The following is a 15,262-nucleotide window of genomic DNA, read 5'->3' as shown; positions in this document are numbered from 1 at the left end:
GTGAAACACTTGATGCTATTGCTTGGGTTTACATGGTGATATCACAGGGAACAGGATTGCTGTAGAATGACCGTCTCTTCACTCTAATTGTATAACTACTGCTCCATGGGCTTTGTCACATTACACAAATGCCGCATTTTCCCAGCTACATACCTTGAAGCACTAAGGACCCCGTGAGGTGTTAATAGACGTTCAGTGGGAAGGATGCTAGCTCAGATGAGTCTGGAGAAGGCTGTGCACTGTAGAGAGTCGCAACACACATCAGCATAGCAAATGCAAAGTCCTATAGTAGAGAAGTTTGCTGGGCTTCCATAACCACTGAAGTGAACTTTTAAGAAACACCTATCCTATCTCAGAGGGACAATTGCTCTTTGGAGCAAAGCTTGGAAAATGTTGGTGTCCCCAGAGCATTCATGTACCTGGGCCCTTCTAAATACCTACTTCCTGCACTCTGGGAGAATGAAGTAACTCCTGAAAAGAGTCCAGCTCATCGTGAAATGTTTGCCTAACAGTTGACACTCCATATGTATTTGATTGTATTTGAAAAGATGCTGCCTTACTTTTCCTGCTTATATATGCGTGGATTATAGACTCTGTTCCTATAGTTGATCATAGGCAGGCTGCAATTCTGTTATGCTGAGAGTATTTGTCTGGTGTATCTTTTGATTTAAGGTGGCAATTCTGGGTAAGAAAAGCAAACCTAGTTGTCAGTGATATCAAATTCTGTGGAACACAAGAGCATCTCCTTGGGTTTTATTTAAAATAAATCGAGACATCTGATTAGAGCAAACGTTTCTTCTTTCATTGCCTTATTTGTTTATTTTTTTTAGTTAAGGCATTTGTTTAAGGGCTGCTTTAAATATTTCTTAAGTTCATAGAATAGACCCAATTTCAAATTACCTTAATTTAAAAAGTAACAGTGTATATGCCACAATGTGAAAAAATGTATGACTTTTTTAACATCCAAAAATCAATTAATGTAAAAAAATATTAATAGACTAACAGAGAAAAACCTCGTGAAAGGGGGAGCGATCAGGAATTGAGGAAGAAGATGACCAGTTGTTTTCACCAATTTTATTCTACAAAGGGGAAGAAAACCCCATACAAATGGAATAGAACATTTCTCACTAAAATTAAACCAAATGAATCAGGCACACATAGTATAACTTCAAGTTATTTATATCTCCTCAAGTTTCTATGATCCGTTTACACAGACTAACCCTGAGAGCCATGTTTTTGTGGAATATTTAGCTAAGGGCACAACTTTTACGGCTCGTGGGCATTTGGACCATGACTGTTTGCAGACGTGTGGATATAGTTCCACAGAAGAGTGCACTGTCTGCGTCCCTGGAGATCTCTGTTTTCTGTCTGCTTCAGCCGAATTGCAGCGTAGCTTCTCTTTCTTAGCAAACTCACTCACTGCTCCAGTTTCAGACGTTTCATCTACAAGTGAACGTTATATTTTTGAAATGATTCTTTCTGCTGTCCTGGTTTTACCAAGGCTTTAATCTCAGCATTTAAAATGGAGATTGAGATAGAAGCAATCAGAAATATACTGTCAAGAAAGAATATCTCCTGAATGAGATTCAGTTAGTGAAATATTTTCTTTTGGTTTCAGTTTTCTTACAAAAAGGAGAGGGTTCTTCCTATAATTCCTATAATTAGTGTGGATTCTTTTTTTCAAATGTGACTGGATATGATATATAGAATGTCAGCTGTATTCGTCTTTGGTGGTTTTATGTATTGAAGATGTTTACTGCAGAACCAGGAAGAGCATCCCATCTTAAAGAGGGCTCAGATGGACCACTTCCTGGATAGCCATCTAGAGAAGATAACAGCACTGAAATTTTAGGTTCTGGTACTGCTGACTTGCTTAAATTTGTGCTCACTTAAACTCTGCCTTTTGGGTGGAACAGGAACAAGCATGGTTTGAGCCGTTTGTTAGTTTGTCTCATGCTTCTTTTTCCTGCAAAGAGCAAGAAAACAAGGGAGAAGGAGGTAGGAAAAGACAGATATTTTGCTATTAAAAAACTTATTTACATGCATTTCCAATATTTAAATTTATAAAGCTGAGCTGTGATTTACATGTAAATCAAAGTCCAAAACATTGCTTGGCTTCAAGAGGTGAAGATTGACCTTGGCTAAAACGGCAAGAGAAGTGGGCTCCGGTTAGAAGATAATCTGGGATGGGCGCCATGCTGTGGTGGGCAAGCCCTCACCAGGCTTTCCCACGGCTCTAGAGCTGTAGCATATCACTGGTTACTGCTTTCAGGGACTGTGGGATATTCACCAGGGCCCAGTAAGCATGACTTTAGGTAGTGCTTCCAAGGACTGGGAGATGCCCATTGCAGTGCTGGAAATTGAGGAGTTGACTCTTGGGAGGTGGTCGTTGTTTCCATTTGTCTTGAGAAACCACATATTCTGGATGGCTTGTATAAATAAGAAAATATTATAAAGATCTCAGTAGTATATATCTTTACAAATAAAGATTTCCAAAACCCAGAACTGAGTAACTTAAAAGTTGTGGGGCATGTCAGGACAGACTCACTATCTGGTGTCCTGAGACTACCTAAGCAGAGACATTTCTCTTGGAAAGTGACAAGCTGTCACTAGAAAGTGAACTGTTCTCCTTTATTGGTTTCTAAGAGTTTGGCCTTTTAGAGAGTTTCTATATCTAACTGAACTTTTGGTGACATATTTTATTCTCCCATCAACTTTTCACAGGATGAAATATTATCTTAAGTAGGTCAGCTGGCCTTTCCATGAATGAACTCTTCCCTGCTGAATACTTTTACCTTAGAGAATGATTGGAATCGAGGAACATGATTCTGGACCGCTGTGGAATGATGAAGAATCCTCGTGTATGCCATTGTCACATGCTGGGTATGGGCTTGGTGAAAATAGTGGTTGTGTCCCAAGTGACAGCTCGAGGCAAGATGAAGCAGAATAGCATTTAGGGAATACTTTGGAAGGACTTTGTTTCACTCCATTTCTCTACGAGTCTTCCTCACTTTCTTTAGTCACAGAAGCTATACATTTTCAGATTTAGGAATTCTTACATCAGCTTCCCTGATGAACACTCATTGCCTCTTGGAAGATTCCTTCCTTCTTGCATGATGACTGAGTCAAGAAGTATGAGTAAAGCGTGTGCCAAGGGCTCCTCCCGCATTCTCATCTCTCTTGCCTTTTCTTCTTTCATTACTCACATTAAATTCTTTTCAGAATGTAATTCTTTAGAGAATTAAAATTCTTTTTGGAATCATAACAATGAGAGTAGGAAACATCATTGCTTGGTATACGTTTATCAAAAGGAATTGACAAGAGTGGAGACAGATTGTAGAGAAAGGTGAAGGAAGTAGAGAATCGCAGGCATCTAGCTGCAATCTAGAAGAAAGGCAGGGTAACAGACCATGTAGGATAGTTTAGGAGATAAGCCATAGTAGGGGAGAAAATGAGCTTAGTTTTGGACATGCTGTACACAGAGCCTGAAGCTAGAGGCTCATTCAGTTTCATGAAGCAAATTGAGGATTATTTGTTTCCTATAACTACTATAAAATGTATCCTAAGTTTAGAAGCTTGAAACAGCGCAAGTTTATTCTCTTATCACTCTAGAGGTCAGAAGTCTGAAATGGATCTTGCTGGGCTAAAATCTAGGTACTAGCAGGGCTGCATTCCTTCTGGAACCATTAGAGGGATAGTCTGTTTCTTTGCCTTTTCCAGCTTCTGTTTGCCACCTGCATCCCATTGTTTGTGAACCCTTTCTCCATATTCAAAGCAGGAAGTGTAGCATCTTCAAATATTTCTTTGATTATTATTACTCTCCTATCTCCCTCTTTCACTTAGAAGAACCCTTGTGATTGCATTGGGTCCATCCACAAAATCCATATACCTGGAGAGTCCCTTTGGCCATGTAAAGGAATCAGATCCCAATGATTAGGACACGGGCCTCTTCAGCAGGGGCATTATTCTGCCCATCACAGGAAGCATCTGTCTGGAGGTAGTAATTAGATTTACCCTTTTATATATCCAAGGGAGTGTGGGTGGAGAGAGAATGGGAGAGATGAGGAGTAAGACTTTCTCCTCTTAGTTTTCTGTCATCTTTTCTTATTCCCTTTCCCCTTTCTCTTCTCAGTATCAGGGTATCAAAGGGAAGTTCTCTTCCCCTGCTTTGTTCTCCTCCCCACTCTTTTAACTACTTTCAGGGGTCTTCTCAAACAAGGCTTTAACCAGGGTGGCATTTCTCATGGAAAAGACAGTGATTGTATTTCCTTATTTGTTCTCACCTGTAACCTTGCAAAGCACCGGAATTTTTTAAAAATCAAAAGGAGAGCTTATTTTCATTTGTTTAGCCTTAGTAGTCTTTAGTCATATCTACTTAGAGTGAATTTATAAAATAGCATTGTAGTTGGACTACTGCTAAGTAAGCCACATGCAGTTCATCCTTTCCCTCCATTTAAATAATGAGGAAATAATTGTATTTTCAATATTAGGACTAAACTGCTATGCTATTGACAACGTCTTAATTGATTTGAAATATGAGAAAGCTCATGCCCTTCTCTAATATAATTGGCTTAGACCCTTGGGTTCTTTACCTGGATTTAACTACTGAGAATGCTTACTGAATGCTTCCTTCCCATTGGGCCCTGTGCTCAGTGCTGCCACAGACTTGATCTGAGAGGCAGTGTGCTGCAAGCTGAGAAGCCACTTAACCTGTGGCAGCAGAGCATGTGGGCTTTGGAGTCTACATCCATTCACTTAACCACTGATTTCTTTTATTCTGCCTTAAACACTGGAGTGCCTCTGCTGTGTAGGCACTGTGTGGACCCTGGGGATAAGTCCTGAATAAACCATAGTCTCTAGCAATTAAGATACTTACAGTCAGTGGTTGGGGACAGGAGGAGAAGTCCTACAAGAAAATAGGCAACTATATTATACCATGAAAAGTGCTGTCAGAGATGGTGGTGTGCCTACAGTACTGTGGGAACACATACATATAAGAGGCAGGCTGCCTATAGAAAATAGCATGTAAGTCAAGTCCTGAAAGACCAGTAAGAATTATCCAGGCAAACAAAGAGATGAGGAGAGGACATTATAATCTTTCCTGGGAGAAGTGCTAGCAGGTGCAGAAGATGAGGCAAGAGAGAATATGGTTGAAATCCTTATTCAACTCCTTTCGTGTGAGTATCCTTGAGTAATTACTTGAATTGTCCAAGTCTGACTGAGTCCCTTCATCTGTAAAACGAGGTTAGGAATATTTCAAGGATTTGTCAAAGAAATGGTAGAGTTGAGGGATAATATGTTTCTTGTTTTTTGTTGTTGTTGTTTTTCATTAGTAACATAGTAATTAATCAATGATGCACCCCACTCCACAAAAGAACTAAAAAAATAAATAAAAACAAACAAAATCCCAACCTGCATATGCTCTAGATTTCTTAGCCTAAAGCCAGGTTGCATATTCTGACAGCATTGATGTAATTTAGAATACTAAATGATTAATAATGATTTTAACTTCTCAGTCACAGTTGTAGTAGTTCTTATCTCTGGCATATATATATATATATATATATATATATATATACACACACACACACAAACTATATTACATATTTTTATTAAAGCCTTATCCTTTGCTTTTCAAAACACTTTGAAACATCAGATGAACACGTGCCCACATGGCTTAAAATAGATGAATCATGAAACTAAAGAGCATGTGTTTTCTCTGATTTCTGTAATTCATTTTCAAAGGAAGTTTTCTTCCAGGGAAATCCTGAGTTTGTTAAGCTGGAGGTGTTCTTTCAGATGCTGGTAACAGTTGGGGACAGTGAGCATGACTAAGAGGGAGTGAAAAGCATTATTTTAAATGAGGACAGTTTAATCATGCTGACTGATGAATGCATCCTGCAATTGAGAACAATTTGTCCTTTCTATGCAAGTCTGCATTATCATCATTTGTCATCGCTCTTGTTATAAATATATTAAGCACATAGGGATTCTGGACAATACTCATTTTTCTCAAGGCAGGGATTATAAAAATTATTTATTGTTCTGTATTTAAACAGGCATCCTGAATTCATAGAAAATTGAGAGAAGACATGGCATAGTGAGGTGTGGAGTGTCAGTGAAGATGTTAAGTTCAGGAGCTTCTTAATATCAGAGAGACCTTGATTTAAATTCAGGACTCAATATGTGGCCCCGAAAAATTAACTGTCTCTGTGGCTCAGTTTTCTCATCTGTAAAATGGAGGTATGAGCGGTACTTCCCTCAAAAGTTACTTTAAAGAATTAAGTGAAATGCTCCATTAGAAGTAATTGGGTTTCATACATATCTCTCCATGAGAGATAAATATTATTAGGTATCATGATCAAAGTTTTTTTTTTCAAGTTTAGGTCATGTTGCAATGAGCTGAAGAGTCAAGTTAGGAAGGAGTCATTAACACTGGTAACTTTTTCCAATGAGGAAATCAAATGACAGCACTGAGATATGGCCCAGAGTGGCAAACGACATGAAACCCAGGCTCTCAAGGGTCCATTTTTATAGGCTGGATGCATACCATCATGCATGCATAGGTCCTGCATTTGTTGTCTGGATAGTTATGCAAGTAACAGGATGTCAGTAAACTGAGTCAAGGAAGGTCCAAGTTGGAGAGATTTGGTTGTGAAAGTTGGCCCACAAAGATTTTTTAAGCTGTTGCCTTTTCAATATGATTTTATCCTAATAAGCTAATTAAATCTAAGAATGTGAAAGTGAGTCTGAACATGGACTTATCATTCACTCTTGTCTTGTTTTTTTTGAAGCAGAGTATTTTCTAGTCTTCTCTCTTAAGATCTATTTCCCAGCTAGAACACTTCAGAATAGATTGCTCAGGCCACCTGCATTAACACTGCACCTCTTCCCACTGCAGGTACGGGCCTGATCCATTCACGTCTGGATTAATGGAGCCTCACTCCCAGTCACACAGGCAACTGGCTAAGTGGCCTTCAGCTCTCCCTCTTCTCTGCAGAGGGCACTGCTCAATGCTTGTGAGTACACATGATTAATTAAGTAGGGGTCCTTACTTTTAATAACATTCTGTTTTAAATTATGAGATGTTCTCAATTCTAATGACAATTCCACTCTAGAAATGACCTGTACAGCAGGCCAGAAATGCTCTTTGGTGAATTTATTAGATATTATTAGGCTAATAACAATCTGGTTTGTAAATCAGGAGAAATTGATCAATTACCCAGATGTCCCCTGAGCAAGGATCACATTGGATCTGAACAGATTGCTGCCTTTTTTTTTTTCCCTTCAGTGCTTCATATTACCTTTCTGCCTTTAAGAGTTTGCTTGATGGTAAAACAGGGAATATAAACATGAACCTGTGTGACAGTATGCTACATGACCCACATCTAACGCACTCTGGCTTTCCTTGAATAAAGGCTTCATGACAAGCCATTGCAAAAGTACTTCAGGGTTTTATAAGCCTAATTAGAATTTCATTAACTTAATCATAAATTACCCCTGGCTCATGTCTGCTTGTTACCTTTTCCCTCTCAGTTTGGATTTTGACCCATGGGTTTAAACTGTTTAATGTGGCAGCTGCTTAGATCCTATGTGAATGGTAGGCTTGAAATTCATGCAGTCAAGGGGCTATCTTTCTCAGTCTGTTTGAAGTGCACCTGGAAATTGTAGGCTTAGCAGGAAGAGAAAACACTCAAACCTGACACTGCAGCTCGAAGTGTTAAATGGGCGGTACTCTAAGGAAGCGTGGAGACATGCTGCTTCTGCACCAAGGGTGCTTTGGACTTAAAAAAATCCAGATCTCATTCAAAAAGTCTGCATGTGGTTTCCTCCCCTAATCTAAGTTTCAAGATTCACTTAGAATTAAAATCAGGCAACAGAAAAATAGCAAAAGTTTAAAATGTCACATATAAACTCACTGGTTTCTGGAAATGGAAGAATACTGAGGAAGGTACATCTGGAATGTCATCCAATAGCTCTGAGAGTTATGTGTTGCTCAAAGGTGTGAATCCTGTATCACTTAAGATAATCTGCTGGCTGCTCTAAGTCTGACAATTCACAGCACATTGTAAATTCACCTGAATCTGACTTATGTGCACACAAACACTGTAATGAGAAGAATTACTATGACTGTTAGTGGTGGATGCTGTCTGAATGGGTGCCAAGATGTTGGCTGATTATTGGTGCAATGCCAAGCTTTGTGTGTATGTGTGTGTGTGTGTGTGTTAATGTGGATAGATAATTCTGCATTTCAAATTGTGTAGGGCTTTAATTGGCAAGATGAGTGGCATCTTGTTTGGTTTTATCTGGTTTCCTGTGCATCCAAAGGTACTAGAGTTGGCTGCTCTGATACCAGCTACAAGATTGCCTTGATATCTCTCTATCATCTTCTTTAAAAATGAAAGTTATTTTTTTAATGTTGATGTGAGTAATTAGAATCTTTTATAGGTTAAAAATTCTTTTTAGTGTTCAAATGTTGATGACTTCAGTTGGAATTCTAATTGCACTTCATTTCTGCCTCTTTACCAGTTGGAAAACATCAGGGCCTTAGACCAAGAGGTCCTAAAGTATTTAATTCATCTAGCTCCTGAGGGAAAAGTCCACCTGCTTTCACAGTTCTCTGTTGAGGTTGTGGGAATGGATTCTTTGGAAATGAAGAATTTTCAAGAAATATAGTTAAACTTTTTAGAAAATTTATGGCTTATTTGGACATTGGAATACCTGAGGGAAATCTTGCTGAAATCTAGGTGCATAGCCCAGGCCAGAATGCTGACAGCTACCTGGCTGTCTCTGGACTGTTTTCTTTTTTAGGCCTTACAAGTTCCCTCTCAAGATAGGGAAGAGAGTCTGTCACTTCTAGTCTTAAGAGGCCTGGGATCACTTTTTGTCATAATTGTGCTAAACTAGCATTATACTTCAGGATCAGTTACTCTCCTTCTGCAATGTCACTTTAATAAGTCCAGCTAAACCCAGATGTCAGAAACATTCCTTTTCTAAAATATGAAAATGAATATATGTATGTATATGCATGACTGGGACATTGTGCTGTACGCCAGAAATCGACACATTGTAATTGACTGTACTTCAATAAAAAATTAAATAAAATAAAAATCACTTAAAAATTGAAAAAAACAGAACAAAACAAAACAAAAAAAATTCCTCTTCTTATAACTTAGGCATCCCTAGGAAAGAAGGGCAAAGAACTAGGGACTTCAGACAAAGAAGAAGAATAATAGGGGGACTGTCATTCTAAATACAATTAGTGCAGTGAGGCCAGAATTGATCTCTCAATCAAACATTCAAACCTCAAGTTTATACTGAGTGCCTACCACATACACAGTACTAGTGAGGCATTGTATTCTCAGGAAAAATTGTGAAATACCGATATGGGACAAAGTAAAAAAAAAGAAAAATAATCTCAAGTGTCCTTCTAGGTTATCTCTGGTTTTCGTTATCTTTAGTTATTTTATAACTCTGTAAGTTGTGGAGAACCAATAGTAATGCAAATGATTCTTGTCCCTGGAAATGTAAATTGTGTCTGGTGGAATGAAATTGATTATAGCCCTGTGAATAGACCTGTTTGGCATCTAGTTGTGAATTTATTTCAGAATTTCTTATCTAATTATATATGTATGGTACTTTAAATTCTTCTCTGAACAGGTTGTAATATCTTACTGGTCCCCTCATTAATTATTCAGTTAAATAAAGTCTTTGACATGTTCATTTTATATTTGTTTAAAGGTCATGATTATGCCCTCCTTTAAACACTCTAACAATTTGGCAATAAAAATTATGACTCATAGTTGCTCTTAAATTGTTTGATTTTTAAATGGGAAGATGAGAAAAATGACTACAAATTGACATGCAATTCTGAGCTCTCTCTGTCAACGAGGTTGGTGTTTATATTCTGAGGGCAGATTATACTAATCAATAACTATTTGCACTTATTCTTTCATTTCTTTTAACTAGTTGATTACTTGCAAGTGAGAAAATTCATGTGAAAAGATCAAAGAGTTATCTTTTATAGGCTACTGTAGCCACAGTGATTAAAAAAATTTTTTTAGATAAGACTTTTTTTCATTATCAAAATAAGAATTTTATTAATATCTAGAAAATAATCACTGGAGAGTAATAAAACTTGGAAATCATGGAAAATCAAGGAGAATAAAAACAATAAACTACAGATCTACTAAGTAATGCAAGCATTTTGACATTTTTATCTAGATTTTCTATGCTCAGTTTTGTTACTTGTTTTCATTTTTAGTTTTGTGTGGTTGTTTGGCTTGTATCTTTTGCATAGTATATATAAGCTGAATAATGGTCCCCCCAAATATCCCACATCCTAATCCATGGGACCTGTGAATAAGTGAGTTCCATGGCAAAGGGGAAGTAAAGCTGCAGCTGGAATTAAGGTTGCTAGTCAGCTGACTTTAAAATAGACAGATGATCCTGGATTATTAAGGTAGGCCCAATATAACTACAAGGGTCTTTAAAAGTGAAAAAAGGAGACAGAAAAGGGAAAGCTAGAAAGATGGCAACTCGCTGGAGAGCCCCAAGCCAAGGAATGCAGGTGGCCTCTAGAATCTGGAAAAAGCAAGGAAATGAATTTTCTCCTAGAGTATCCAGGAGCACTGCAGTCCTGCTGATACCTTGATTTTAGCCCACTGAGATGCACTTCAGATTTCTCACCTCTAGAACTGTAAAGTAATACATTTATATTGTTTAAACTACTAAGTTTGTGGTTATTGTTTATAGCAACAATATGAAACTAATGCAGTACACATACATAGATTTTTAAAACCTTTAATGTTATATTATATAAACCTACATGTGACTTTAAAGTTTTTGCAAACATAATTTGTAATGGGCACCTCATAGTTTACTTAATCATTCTCTTATTATTGTCCATTTAGAATGTTTCTATTTTTCTATTGAAATGATATGCTCCTATTAATATCTTTTGGCATAAAGCTTTTTGTATATTTTGCATTAACTTCCCTAGGATAGATTCTCAATAATAGAATTACTGTATCAAAAGGTAGAAGCATTTTTAGGGCAAAAAGTTTATGAGGAAAGGCAGATGAAGATCATAGAATTCATATTTCTGACCAACGGGTAGGGGGTGTGTATTTTCAGCTTTTACCAAGCCCACTCAAAAGACCTGAGTAAATAATCCTCCTTTTGCCTCCTTGTCCACCTTCCTCAGTTGCTCAGTGCAACAGAACCCAAAAAGAACAATGAGGCAAATTTCAAAGATCTGAGTGACAGACTTACAGACTCAAGTATAGGAAACAGCAGAGTGACATCATTAACCTTGAAAATAAGTAACTGGTGAAAGGTACAGAATTTAGCAGAGTTTCTTGAAGAAAAACAACCTCCTTCAAGCACATTTAGAGTGACTTTGTGTGTGTGTGTGTGTGTGTGTGTGTGTGTGTGTGTGTGTGCAGTTAGGACTTGTGCAAGACAGCGATCATCTTGGGATGATCTTGGGTTGGGGCCTCAGAGGGTGATAAGTGCAAATTTTCAGAGTATAAAAAGGGATTTTGAGAATGGACAAGAGATGCTTCCTTTGGTACTATGGTAAAGTCTTTGCTAATTCCTAGTAAGGGAGAAATTAAAATAAATGTTAGAACCAACTGTATTATTTGAATATGTTATTTATAATCAGCTGCTTGGGAACTCCCGTGTAATTCTTACTCTATCTGACAGGCTCTGTGATTTCCAATAAATAGAATTCTATTATTATTTTCCTAAAGGGTTATAATAACAAATCTCTCCACGTATTCTCATAACTAAGTATTTTGGCAAAGTTGTCACCCTTCACAAATGTAGTCAGAGTTCCTGTATCTGGAGTGAGCAGACCAGGTAAATAATACCTTCTGACTCTCTCTTCCCCCAAGCCCATGTGCAATCTTGCCTTTGTCTGGGTGTGCTGTCACATCTTGACTTTGTACTTCCAGAGGCTATAAGCAACCAGTTGGGAAAAAGAAGAATGTGGAATCTTCCAATTAGCTATTTCTTGGATTCCCTAGATAACTAGGAGAAGAGAGATTTTAACCTCTTAAGCCAATCTTAGTGAGATAAAGAAGACTTCATTCCTAAATATGCAGGAAAAAGTAAAACTGGGGGAAAGAAATGAACTCAAAGGTCCAAGTATAGTGTTAATTATATTTTAATTTTTCCATTTGTTGAAAGTTTCTAAGCCATCACTTTATTGTCTCTTCAACTTATTTTACAGATAACTTCATTTAACATGCAATGAGAAGGTGAAGCAGGACAGGCTGAAGTGTTTATTAGGAGTGTTTATGGGCTGAGGAGGTGACCCATGGGAGACATCCCTGTAGGAATGATGCTCAGATTAAACAACAAGACAGCTGAATGGAAAATGTGTCATTCCAGGATGGGGTTGGACCTTGACTGCTATAAACTGCAATAAAATTAGAAAAGGAGAGCATTAAGTGTTGACCTAGAAAGACTGAAGAAAGGTTATAATTTCATTAGAATAATGTTTTTTTTTTTTTGAATAAGGAAAGTTTTATATGGGACGACAAGGAGGATGGGAATTATTACTGATATTTAGTTATGCTTTTGGGAGTACAGTCAGTGCTCTGTATCCACCGGTTCCACATTCATGGATTCAACTAACCATGGATTGAAAATGTATAGAAAAAAAATTCCAGAAAGTTCCAAAAAGTAAAACTTGAACTTACATAGCATTTACATTGTATTTACAACTATTTACATATCATTTACATTGTATTAAGTATTATGAGTAATCTAGAGATGATATAAAATGTATAGGAGAATGTGCAAATACTATGCCATTTTAAATAAGGGACTTGAGCATCTGTGGATTTTGATATCCACACGTGGGTTCTGGATACCAAGGGACAATTGCAATAAAGAGGAACACAGAATAAAATGGCAACATTTGCTTAGGAGCCAGCCAGTAGTTCCTCTGTTATATTTTCCCAGGATGAAGACATTTGCTTAGAATGTAATGGACTTCCAAATATTCACTTTCATCCTAAATGAGTCTATCCAGGAAGAAAAAGCTATTAAGCCATCAACGCAGCCCCCTCCCTGCTCCTCACCTAGGTGTTAGAACAAAATGTTTGCAAACCAAGGATCTCATTTTCAGGAGAGGCCTGTAAGTTAACAACCTTGCCTATGGAATCTCAATTTGCAAACACATTCTGAATATTTACCTAAAAACTTAAGTTCTTACAATGTCAATTGTTTGGAGATGAGATATTGAGGACCTATGATGCTATGTAAAGAAGTATATTATAAGGCTACTTTGGAGAAGTGAATTTCAAAAAAATAGTATCTGAATCTGTAGTTGTTTCAACATTCAATTGTGTGAATAAATTAAGTATTCTAACTCCTCATTTTTGCTTTGCATATGTAAATATGGTATTTTGTACTTGTGGAATTGTTTAGATAATTAGAGAGTTGGATTCTGAGCTCAAAAATCAAATCTTTCAAAGGCACATTTGGCTGAGAAAAGAATGGGGCAATTTTTTTCATCTTTGCTTTTTTGGGTTATGAGAAAAAGTTCTTTTGGTCGAGTTGTGTTGCTGCCAACCTCTCTCAGAGTGAAATGGTAGTTTGTGTATGGAAATCCATGAGTCAGGAGCAAAAATAAATGGTGATTAAAAAAAAGAGAGTGAGATTAATGTGGAAAGATTTCAAATGGTGCATAGGTGCCAAATGCTTATGCTGCTGAGCAGTTGCAGGGGGCTATACTCAAATATCTTTTGAGCCTCCAATAGGTGGTAGGCAATCCTTTTAGGTGCTGGTGGTTTAGTAGTGAATAGGCAGATGAAACTCAGGCCCCATTGGAAAGGACCCAGAGAAAGGATCCTTGAAGAGTCTTAAGGCCAGAGTATAGTTGTAGTGCTGACTATGAGGGAAGCACATTTCTCAGCTTCTACCTCATTGGCTCCCTATTAACTAGGCAAGTGTCCAAAAAGTCTTTGGAATAGAACATGCCTCACAGGTTCCCTGCACCTTTCAAGGCAAGGGCTGGGGCTGGAGACTCCACTAGAGAGTTGTTCTTTTGAGTATACTTTGATGATCCAGGCCTGGGGTTTCTCAAGCAAGGTTAGATAATTCATCCAAATAGTTAATAAATAGTTATTTAGCTTCTCCTAGGTTCCAGGCACCATAAAGATACAATGGTGGCAAAATATTCACAGACTCTGCCTCATCTAGTTTTGAAGCTAGTGAGAGAGACAGACATAATAGAAAAAAAATGAAAATATAATTACAAACTGAGATCAGAAGTTCAGGGTTCCGCAAGAACACAGAATGGGGGCCCCTCAACTGTGCTGGGATTTGAAAGGTGAGTAGAGTTTAGCAGGGGAGTGGGAGGAGAGGCTCATTCCAGAAAGGGGCCAGGTTATGAGAGTTCCTGGGATTGGGGAGGAAGAAGGCCACTGTGGCTGGACTACCGAGTGTTGGCAAGGACGTTAAGATTATAGGCAGAGTTGGCAAGGAAAGTATGTACAAAGAGAGAGAATCCTCTTGATGCTAGTCGGGCTGCTGGTGGTTTCCAGCAGGTATGGAGAGATGCTCTCTATTTCTAGTCTAGAAATTGGGGTGTGGGTGAAGGTTGGGGGTGGTGTGGGAGAGCATTAGATCATTTATTTTTTCAAAATTAGGCTAACATTAGACTGATTTACTAAACAGGAATAGTTTGTTATAGCATTCTAAGATTGAATAGAGTAAGATACTATTATGAAATACCAGTATACCATTGGTTTATCCATATCTAGCTACTTTCTCTATTTCATAGGCATTAAGGAGTGATTTGATAACATATTTCCTACAATCTAGCACAGTGCCTGCTTGGAGTATGCACCTAAAAATTTGCTGATTGATTAAGTTCACTTTAATCACAAAAATCACTATCCTATAAACTAAAACCTAATGAAGGCCTTATGTATATGATGGAAATCCAAGCATGCAAATTGGGGAAAGAAAAATGGGGATCATAACTAAATAATTTACATATTCATCCCCAAAGCTGAATTGCCCAAGTCCTGGAGAACAGATTTTTTTTTTTTAATCATTGGAATTTGGGGATAATTCAGAGGCATTTTCTTATGTTAAGGAAGGAGACTTTATGGTTATGGGAATTTAGTCTGCATGTTTTACCTACAAAAGATTCATCATATCTGAGAAAAAAACCAAAGTAATTTAAAGAAGTGATCCTACATGTTCTCAGGAGTATTTTGTACTGTAAGTTCCAGTATCA

The 15,262-nt window shown here is 37.6% G+C and overlaps 1 long non-coding RNA gene across 1 annotated transcript in view; it reads left to right on the top strand.

The window, feature by feature from the left end:
* Positions 1-6,846: 6,846 nt before the first annotated feature.
* LOC116663760 overlaps positions 6,847-15,262 on the top strand; it is a 39,082-nt gene continuing 30,666 nt past the window's right edge. The window contains exon 1 of the long non-coding RNA XR_004320083.1: positions 6,847-7,019. This is a non-coding gene — a long non-coding RNA (uncharacterized LOC116663760). The remainder of the gene's footprint in view (positions 7,020-15,262) is intronic.

Source organism: Camelus ferus, chromosome 5 (assembly GCF_009834535.1).
Source record: "Camelus ferus isolate YT-003-E chromosome 5, BCGSAC_Cfer_1.0, whole genome shotgun sequence".
Lineage (NCBI taxonomy): Eukaryota > Metazoa > Chordata > Mammalia > Artiodactyla > Camelidae > Camelus > Camelus ferus.
The sequence above is the reverse complement of the archived record's forward strand: the minus strand, read 5'-3'. Positions and strand labels throughout refer to the sequence as shown.